The 11530-nt window shown below is 37.3% G+C and overlaps 1 pseudogene across 1 annotated transcript; it reads left to right on the forward strand.

Moving 5' to 3' along the window:
* The first annotated feature begins 7660 nt into the window (after positions 1–7660).
* Positions 7661–10407, forward strand: LOC308611167 (ferritin heavy chain-like; annotated as a pseudogene). Its single transcript has 2 exons — positions 7661–7726; positions 9810–10407. The product of its transcript is annotated as a ferritin heavy chain-like (transcript).
* The last annotated feature ends 1123 nt before the right edge of the window (positions 10408–11530 follow it).

Here is an 11530-nt window from a genome sequence, read left to right on the forward strand (position 1 = left end):
AAGGAAAGATAATATGTATATAACAGGTGGGCACACAGGATAACAGGGTCATGATAGTTTGGCAAGTGGATTCAAAGTATTGTAAGTATCCAAGTGGCAGCTGAAAGACTAAAAGTGGAAGCAACTTGCTTATTCAATCAACCCTTCCTGGGTTGAAGAAAAGTGATATTGCTATGGAGTGCAGAGAAATTACAACGGGCCTGTTCAATCAATAGGCAACAACTGCCTTAGTATGAAGTGATACTACAAAAATGAATAGTGCTGTACTGACAACCAAAACCAACACCCACCAAGCTAATAAACAAATGCTCAAGCAAGTTGAAAGGCTCTGACTGGAGTGTTATATAATGAACAGATGAACAAGGGAATGGGAATTAACTATGAAAATCAACGTGATGAAACTCACTGGTTAAATGAAGCCTAATTGGTCTCAAGTATGACATCCTATGTACCTCTGCCTACCCTCAGTTGCCTACCACATTTACTGTGGTAGACTTCATGCTGGCTCAGGGCACCATTTTTGAGCCCCAACAGATTCAAGTAGTCCACAACCTTGCTGCCTCCTCCACCCACATAGCATATGCCAGCCCTCCTCTGATACCCAATCACATTCCCTCTGAATGAACCCACTTCGGCATTCTTCTGCCTGCATCAGCCAGCCCTCACTCATGTTTACCATTTATGATGGTTAATTTTACATGTAAACTTAGGCTATGGTGTCTGGTTCTTCGGTCTAGAAGCTGCTGTGAAGGTATATTTTAGATGTGATTAACTTGTAAATCAGTAGACTTTGAGAAAAGCAGATGAGCCCTCCATAGTGTGCTGGACGTCATCCAATCAGTTGAAGGCCTTAAGAATGAAGACTGAAGTCCTCCCACGAATAAAGAACTATGCCTCCAGACTGCAATAGAGAAATTCTGTCTGAGTTTCTAGCTTTTGGACTCAAGACTGCAACATGAACGTTTACCTTAATTTCCAACCTGCTGACCTACCCTGCAGATTTCTGACTTGCCAAGCCACACAATCACATAAACCAAAGCCAATAGCCAATTCCTTAAAAGAAATCACCCCTCATATATACTTTTGATCCTTGGACAACATGGGGGTTAGGGTACAGTTAAAAACTCCATAATCCGGTTCTGCGTCCGCAGATTCAACCAACCATGAATCGTGTAGCACTGCAGTATTTACTGAAAAATATCCGTGTATAAGTGGACCCACACAGTTCAAACCCATATTGTCCAAGGTTCAACCACAATAGGATATTTTACCCTATTATATAAAATACAATAACCTATTATATATCCAATGCATTACAATATAATATAAATATCCTATTAGGTCTGTTTCTTTGGAAAACCCTAACTAATACACTATTCTGATCATTTTTCTACCAGTAACACTGTAACCATCTTATAATGAAATACACTGCAGCTATTTTACCATTGCTACACCCAATGATATTTTTTCTTAGTAAGGTGTGATATTTAGATAAGTTATAATCAATATATAGACTGAGAGATTCCCATTTTGTTCTTTGCACCAAATAGCATAGAATCAATATTCCATATCTGGGCTGAGTATCAGAATCACTTGTGGCACTTCTTAAAAGTACAGTTGATCCTTGAACCACATGGACTTGAACTGTGTGGGTTCACTTAATCTACAGTACTACTCAGTCTGGGGTTGACTGAGTATGAAGATGTTCAACCATAGATACGGAAGGCCGATTGTAAAGTAATACCTGAATTTTTGACTGTGTGAGGGTCCACACCCTTAACCCCAAAGTTGTTCAAGGGTCAACTGTACATATGCCAGAGTTCAATCCCGAACTTGCTGAATCAGAATTTCCTCAACTGATTTTGATTCACAGCCAACGGCTGAAATCCCTGGGCATAAAATCATTTGACCACAGTATCTGCAACAGCATCTAGTCCAAGGTCACTTTTTTAAATAGAGAACTTGAGGTTAAGGGAGAATAAATTACTCAAATTCCCTAAAAGGGTAAGAATGAACAGTATCAGGCTGCCATGTTTTTCATATTTCTATAAAGTACCTTTTATTTTCTTATATAGACATTTCCAGAAAAAAGATAACAAGTGGCATTCCAATCACTCAGTGCACACAGTTATGCATATCTTATCATCTGATCCACAGCTCCAGTTCACTAATATAGATAGATTATAATATTTAGGAAATAAAAAGAGGCAGCTCTATTTTATAAGGTAGTTCATGCCATGTACACATGAAACTATCTGGTATATAGTTAGAAGACCTCATAAATAGCTAAAATCTTGGCTATTAATTGTGTTGTAATAAAACTTTGAGGACATGTAAATGGTACTATGTTATGTTTGATGATTTAATCAAAGAAGGGTGACCTCACTTTCCTAGTGATGGAACTTCGGTAGATGCATTCAAAGAGCTAACATAAATCTTAGCTTATTTTCTAGTAGCTAGCAAAAAACTTCCAAAATCACTTCATATTGTGGATATGAAAACACAAAATAATGAATAACCTCAGTTTTCCACTACCACTGACTTCTAATACTCCATGGATTCTAATACAATATTTGTATTTTTTAAAGAATTAAAAATTGACAGAGTATATACATACACAATCAGCTAAGATGCATGTTTCCAATAGTGTCTACTTTACCTAACTAACGTCCAATATTGGAAGGGTAGGCAAAAATATTCAATATTATTAATATTTTTAAATTATAACATTCTAACCCTAAATATAAAATACAGAATACTATTACATAATAATAATCATTTATCTTTATAATAATTTACTACATATAGATTCATACTACAATCCACATTAAGGTACAAATTTTAGCGAACATTAACATTAGTGATCAAAGCCCAATATTACGTACAAATGTGTGCACTCCATACATACATACACACACATGGTTTTCTAAGATGTCACTGAACGTATCACAAAATGTGAATTGAGATGTTATTTTGTAGAGAGTTCTAATATCATATTATTACCTGTTTTCACTTGTTCATTTGACCCAACAGCATTCTTTTGCAAGAAGACAGTCTGAGGGATGCTCTACATCATCCAGCTATGAAATAAGAGTTTTATAAACCCAAGTGTCCCATAGAGACATTTACTCCAATGAACTGGTATAATTCAAAATGTAATCTAACCAAACATGCTTAATAGTCTGGCTAGGAGAAGCAATACCATGGTTTATAGAATAGTGTCTCTGGAAAGAAAAGGAAGTGGACTCTTGGTTCTGCATAAAATCTTGTTAATCCTATTTCCATTTCCCCCTCCTACATTTGTAACAACTGAATAAACTGATTATGGTTTTTTTTTATCTTATAGCTGCAATCTCTGTAGACAGACTGATTAAAATACTTACATTGATGTGATCAATATAGTTACCAATCAATAACGCTCCAGGAATTGATTTTTATAATTTGAGGAATTCTGCACCTTGATTCATTTATATGCTATTGTCTTTTTTTCTAAAAATTAGGGATTGTTAATATGGAAAATAAAAAAAAAGGATTAAGGGGGAAGGGCCACGTAGGGAAAATTGCAGTTCTCCACAGCATAACTGAGGAATACATGTGATTAAGGAAAAAGTGATGATTGGGGGGGGAATAAAAGCGTGGATAATTGATAGAGAACTCGTGAAAGAGGGAAGCAATTGTAAATAGATTATTGTGGATGTGGAACTGACATTTCCAGTTATCATTACTGTTTTTTGTCCTTGACAGTTAAGATCTGAGGAATGTTAAGCAATGTTTCAATAGCTGCATGTATAAGAAAATAATATTCCTGCCATCAGAAGCTGCTCTAGTACGGCTTCCCCCTTCTACTCCAGGCCACGGACAGACACTCAAAGGCAAGAGTGTTATCCCTTAAAATTGTCAGTAGTTCTCTTCCCCTCAATTCCCAGTTCTAACAGCCTCTTCCCTTTCTAATGGGCTGCCTTTAGCCTCACCTTCCTTCCCAGATCCAGCAGTTACTCCACAATAGATCTGCATTGCACGTCCTGTAAAGGAATGCAAGGTTTTGTCTTGGCGTTCAGTCTCTCTTCCAAGAGATACACACACACACACACACACACACACACACATAATGTATAAATTCATATTACTGACAATGGTTTCAAAGAATCACTTTTCTGGCAGAAGAAAATCAAGGGATTACATTACTAATGGAGCATTGAGTCATACAGCTGACAGTATTTGGCAGATTATTAATGAGGCTTTAATCACGGGTTGTTTGTCGTGTATGAAATCGGAACTTAAGAGCACCATCTACATTTGCAAAAGCAGGTTGATAATCTTTCTATTTAAAGAATATATGCCAATCTTTTAATTCACTTTATAATAAATGAGATTTAAAATCATTTGGGCAGAAAGTTACTAAATATCAGATATTTCCTAGAAATTTGAAACTTTAAATAGGTATAACTGACCTTAACTATTCAGATATATTTGGAAAATGGCAAAAGACTTCAAGAAAATAAGTCAAAAGAACATTATTTATTTTTCATGTATGAACTGAAATATAAAAAGCTCAGAGGAAAAGTAATAAATGTGAATAATACACAGGAAACACTTTACAAAACATTTACTTTGGAAACTGTGCTTTTTGCTGAGTTTAACAGTGGTTGGTTGAGGTATCATATTTTTATAAAAAAGGAAATCAGCAAATAAGTCATTGAGAATATGGTATAAAAGTTTAGAAAATTAGGGCTTCCCTGGTGGGGCAGTGGTTGAGAGTCTGCCTGCCGTTGCGGGGGACACGGGTTCGTGCCCCAGTCCGGGAGGATCCCTCATGCCACGGAGCAGCTGGGCCCATGAGCCATGGCTGCTGGGCCTGTGCATCCGGAGCCTCTGCTACGCAGCGGGTGAGGCCACAACAGTGAGAGGCCTGCGTACCGCAAAAACAAAAACAAAAAGTTTAGAAAATTTAAATGTGAGAGCACATTACTCATGTCAAATTATAAAGAATAATGATTACATTAAATATAAGCTTATTAACACATTGGGTTAATAGTATAGTAAGGTACGGAATCATAAGGAACATTTTATAAGGATTTTGCATTTTTTTCATAACTTGTTTGGAAAAACTTACACTTGATTTTAGTGAAAAAAAGTATCTACACCTTCAACCAAGACATTCTGGATTTGTAGGTTGACTAACACCATTCCACCAAAATTATTTTCCCTAAACCTATTTGCTATGTAGGAAAAGGTATGAGAACGTCTGTAGCAATTTCTGTATCTGTGACAATAGTAGTAAAGATTTCAAACAAAATATTATTGAATATATATGAATATTTCAATATATATATACATATTCTATTATCAACTCATTAGCATCTAATTCTACATTCATCACATATACATTCTGTCAGTGAACATAGTGAACTGAAACCGACTCTAGGGCCCATGAGATTAAAGTCAACGCCTGTTGCAATCATTCAACATTTAGCACAAAGCTGGAATATATTAGGTCCTAAATAGTTATTGACTAGATATATGGTGTGTCCATGCCATTCTAACTCAGTGTTCTCTACCTGTATTGGTGAATTCCATGGATCTGTTCTTGTGTTTACATCCAAATGAAAAATTCCTGGAAGCATTTTCAGAATTATTTTGATCTGTCTATAGCTCAATGCAGCAGCACAAACTCACTGTCCATGCCTGCGTGTGTGTTTTGAATCACACTGAGTGTGACTGCTGCTAGGCTGGCATGTTCTAGTGTAAAAAGGACAACTGTCGCATGTCCACCCTTATAGTCACATTTTACCAGCTGCAAACACTGAAATTTCCTTTTAAAGTGATGACTGGGAGGTGAAAAATGGTTTAATAGAATGAAACTCAAAGGGAAGAGTATCATCCCATAAAATGCTGTCAGTAGTTCTCTTCCCCCTCAATTCCCAGTTTGAACAGCCTCTTCAGTTATTGAAGTTACCGAAACTTTTAATGGTATTTCATGAAATCAACAAACTGCATCAGAATTACTTTTCACAAACTAATAAAAAAGAACATGGACGGACAATATTTGAATGATGACTTCCACTACCTGAAAGCAAAAGTACATTATGAATCATCATATGAGCTAAGGTATGTCATGTCTTCAGTAAAAAAGGGTGGTAGAGAACTGAGATGTTTCATGGATATCGGGGCACAGGCATGGCACACTCAAAAGGAAACTTGCATCTGGTCAACTAGTATGTTCTCAGTGAGAAGGGACTGTGTTTAAGACAAAAAGCATAATCTGATGCATAATTGGAATTTCTTAATTTTGATTTTAATAGTTTTCTAGTTGTATTTGCATATATTTACAAATTGTTCAGTTTACAGTTATAAAAGCATACCAATTTCTATGCCTGGTTTTATGTTTATGCATATTAAAGTAAAATTATAATAGTAATTTATCACCATTGTGTGTCTTTGATTTTTTTCCTTCTAAAGGAAATAGAGTTTAAATATATATTCAACATCTACTCCCACTCATTTGTTTAATTTGGAGAAATAATGAGACTAAAGCTTTTAATAGGCCACTCAATATTTTAATTTATATTTTTGAGCCCCTACTATGTGAAATTTAGCATTACAAGTTGAACAGTCTTTGTTCTAAAGGAGCTCATGGTCCAGCCAAACTTTCCAAACTACCTAGAGAGGAATTCAATTCAGACTGTCACTCTCTGCTATTTACAAGCTCTGTGTTTGATCATGTTACATACTTTAATTTACAATTTCTTTATATGTAAAATATGGGTAATAATAATCAAATTTAATCCAGTATCTGTAATCATGAGGTAATGCAGATTGAACAGCCCAGAGATATATAATATTGATGTATCACTTTTCACTACCTCTCATTAAATGATTTATTTATACATATGTATACACACACACACACACACACACAACACACAGAGTGAGATAAGCCACCAACTGCTGCTACATATGGTCTACTTCCTTAAGATTATACCATTGATCCTACTTCATGTATTAATTTTCAAAGAAGGAATTATATGTAACATTTACTAGCACTTAGCTACAAAAGAAATACAAATATGAAGAGCTTATAGAACAAGTTTTATGTTAGTACCTATAAAATACCTGTCATATAATAGGTGCTCAATAGAAATATGCTGAATGAATGAATGAGAGCTAATCATTGACATGGAGTCAGAACTTATTGTCTAATATCAGTTGTGTAACTATTAGTTCTGTAACATTTTTAAATTAATGAAGGGAACTGAAAGTCAAAACAGTTTTTGCAGATTATAGCATGAGAATTTTTATTAGCTGACTCTGCATTTATCATGAATAATACTGTGATAGCTAATTTTTATATGTCAACTTCAAAGGGCCAGTGGGTACCCAGATATTTAGTCAAATATTATTGTTTGTGCCTGAAAGGGTGTTTTTCCATGAGATTAACATTTGAAATACTAGACTAAGTAAAGCAGATTGCTTTCCTTAAAGTCGATGAGCCTCATCCAATCATTTGAAGGCCTGAATAAAATAAAAATGCTGACCTTCCTCTGAGTAAGCGGGAACTCCTCTTGCCTGACTGCCTTGGAGCAGGAACATGTTTTTTTGCTGCCTTCAACTTGAATTTCCTGGGTCTTGAGCCTCCTGGCCTTTGGACTGGACCTACACCATGGACTCTCCTGGGTCTCAAGTATGGCAACTGCAGATTTTGAGACTTGTCAGCCTCCATAATCACGTGAGCTAATTCCTTATTTTATATAATATACAAATATATCTTCTATTGGTTCTGTTTTTCTGGAGAATCCTAACATAATACCAACACTGACCACAAACATTTCAAAGAAACCTTCATCTTATAGTCCTATATTGATATTTTAAAAGACATTATCTTAGCACAGACCAAGTTATAAACTATAAAATTTGATTATCAAAATTTTTTTAATTTGGGGGCTTCCCTGGTGGCACAGTGGTTAAGAAACCACCTGCCAATGCAGGGAACATCAGTTCGAGTCCTGGTCCGGGATGATCCCACATGCCGCCGAGCAACTCAGCCCATGTGCCACAACTACTGAGCCTGCATGCCACAACTACTGAAGCCCGATCACCTAGAGCCCGTGCTCCGTAACAAGAGAGGCCACCGCAATGAGACGCCCACACACTGCAACAAAGAGTAGCCCCCACTCACTGCAACTAGAGAAAGACCGCATCCAACAAAGACCCAATGCAGCCAAAAACTAAAAAATAAAATAAATTAATTAAAAAAATAAAATTTTAAATTTTTCTAAAAACATGATCTTCTCTGAAGTTTTTTCATTCTGTGTTTGTATTTAGCTTTACATTCCTCATTAAAGAAAAACTGGATGCAATGTTTTAGTTTATATATATGCATATTTCCTTCATGGAAATTTGATGTTCCAGTTCATGCTAATTTATTGATTTCCCTTAAAAAAGTTAGATTTTAAACCTTAGGTTTCTCTTAGTTATAACATGTATTTTAACATTATCTTCTAACCTAGGGAGTAATGATGAGGGATAAAACATCTGAGAAACACCATTATCACCCCTTAGTACATATATAACCATTCAATAGTATTATTTTACTATTTGAAGAGTAAAGTTGTCCAGATAAATTAATTGTTAAGTAATCTTGGGACATAATGAGAAAATGTTCTACAAAATCAAGATTTCTTCTATTGAAATAGATTCTTCCAGTGAAGTCTACAATGGACTCTTCCAAGGGAATTTTTGAAAGATGGCAATTATATTAAGACTAAACACTGGTGTTTAGCAAACATAGAATACAGTTTTATCTCACTGAGAAACTGATCATGTAGTTCTTTTCCATCTCTAATGTATGTTCCTATCATTAACATCAACTTATCAAATAGACATTGTTATTATTCTATTTCTTTACAGACTCAACAACTAAATGCCTCTAAAATTGCTTAGGTAAGTTTACAATGTGACAGTTGATATTTGATCCTTTGCTTCCTTCATAAACAATGATTATAGCATAGCATGAGCTTTCAAAGAGAAATAAAGGGACCCCCCCAAAAAGCACATTAGTCAAAGCCATGGTAATAAAACTTTAAGTGAAAACAGCTATTTTATCCAAAAACTTTAAAACCATTGAGAGCACTTAAGACAGTCCATCACTCTTTCTTGTACCTTGAGAACAGAGACCATGTTTGATTCTTCTGTGTATCTCCAGAGTGAAACAGTGACACATATTTGGAGTACTGTATATAAATGGCTGTTAAATTAATGTTGAATTAATTAATTATAAATACCTAGATTGGTCTTATGTCTTCCACTATAATATCCTTAACTTCTAAGAAAATATTGACTTTTTAATATCATATACATGTGTAATATCTTATACGTATTTACTTGAGACAATAAAGGGAGAAAAACAGCAGTTTTTTGTTTTGTTTTCTTTTGGTCTGCTTCTCCACTAGAATACAAACCTAATGGGAACAGACTTTGTCTCTCTTTGTTACTAATATATGCCCAAATCCCATACCAGTGCCTGGGCCATAGTAAGTAATCAACAAATATTTATTGAATGAATGAATGAAAGATAATTTGAGATCAATGGTATTTTCTACTACTGTGGCTCATTCCATACAACATAATTGAGGGGTTAAAAAAATGCTTGCTGAGTGGCAGTGAAAGGACAAATGAGGCTGGAGGGGATAAATACATCCCCACAGTTAAGTTCTTTCTCTAAGAATGCATCTAAGCCTTTTGTTTTCTGACAAAGAAAGGAGAAGTCTGCACTTACCCAAGAGGAAGGAAATCGGTAAATCACGTGAAAGGGGCTCCGAGGCAGCTATCTCAGGCCCCGCGGCTTCGCCTTCACCTTGGCCTTCACGCCTGCCACGCTAACCGCGCCGCCCTCGCAGGTGCGCCAGAGCTACAACGCCGACTGCGAGGCCGCCGTCAACAGCCATTTCACCCTGGAGCTCCACGTCTCTTTCGTGTGCCTGGCCGCGGCCTTTTACCTCGACCGCGACGACGTGGCCTTGAAGCACTTCAGCCGGTTCTTCCTGCACCGCTCCGGGCCCAGGGCCTGAAGCGCCTGCAGAACCAGCGCGGGGGCTGCCTCAACTTCCAAGACATCAGGAAGCCAGTCAGTGACGAGTGCAAGAGCGGCCTCAAGGCCATGAAGTGCGCCTTGTTCCTGGAGAAGCAAGTGACCCGGAGCCTGCTCCACTGCACCAGCTGGCCACCGACAAGTGCGACCCCCACCTGCGCCACTTCCTGGCAACTCACTACCTCAGCCAGTAGGTGGCGTTCATCCGAGAGCTGGAGGGTCATGTCACCACCCTGAGCACGATGGGGGCCCAGGACGTCGACCTGGCAGGGTACCTCTTTGACAAGCTCACCCTGGGCGACAGCGACAAGAAGAACTGAGCCTGGACTGGACTTCCTCAGAGCCACAGGGTGACCAGAGCCCTGGTCACCGTGCCTGCCATGCAGACAGCAATAGTGCCCTTGCAGAAAAGTTCACTTAAGTTTTGTTTTGTTTTTTGCAACAAGTGCAGGACTCTCTTTTCCTGGACTTTATTTTATCACTTAAGTTTTTTTCTTCCAGTTTTTCCATTTCTTCCAATAAAGTTATTGGTTCATAAATAAATAAAGGTCTCTGGTTGATCAATGTGGGCAAATCTCTCATTTTTTAAGTTTTAAAACAGGTATCCAGGAGTTTCTGAACACAGCCATACCCCAACCATATGCAGCTCAGGATCCCCACAGTGGGAGGGAGAAGGTGTTCCATGGGGCCCTGGAAAACACAAAATCAGTCTTCCCCTTATAAATAATGTAGGTATATGCGGGGTAGACTGGGGTGGGGTGGGGTGAGGTAGGGGTCCCTGGTGAATGTGGGTGCATGTGCATAGTGAAAGTATAGAACCATAGCCTGAAAATCATGACTGCAGTTGCCTCTGGGGAACAAGTGAAGGGAATGGGATTGGGCAGGGATTAAAATAAAGGGTGTCTTCAGTTTCACCTGAAATGTTTATGTGCATTAATTATGCAAATACTAATGGTTAAGTATGAGTAGCAAGATGGGGGGTGGAGGGGTTTGGAAGTCTGAATGGTGGAGTATCTCTTTGACAAGTTCACTCTGGGCAACACTGATAATAGAAAAATGAGTGTTAGGCTGTCTTGCTCAGAAACACGGGGGTGACTTCCCATGGTCACCAATGCCTGGAATGCATGTTATAATAACAAAACATCCACTTATATATGTTTTCTTTCTTTGTATCATATGTATATATGCATGCTTGTGTGTGTGTGTATATATATATGTGTATATATATATATATATATATATATATATATATATATATATATATATATATATATTTAATTCCAACCAGCAGCAGAGTTCATTTTGAAGTTCATTAGGAAGACGCCCTTTGTTGAAAAGCAGTTCGGCGATCACATTACTGGAAATGATATAGCTGCTTCCTAGACCTTTCCTGAGCCTGACTCTATTTCTGCCCTTGGGTTTCATATATCCAACTTTGATTTA

This window comes from Mesoplodon bidens (genome assembly GCF_964165515.1).
Source record: "Mesoplodon bidens genome assembly, contig: HAP1_SCAFFOLD_105, whole genome shotgun sequence".
In the NCBI taxonomy this organism is placed as follows: domain Eukaryota; kingdom Metazoa; phylum Chordata; class Mammalia; order Artiodactyla; family Ziphiidae; genus Mesoplodon; species Mesoplodon bidens.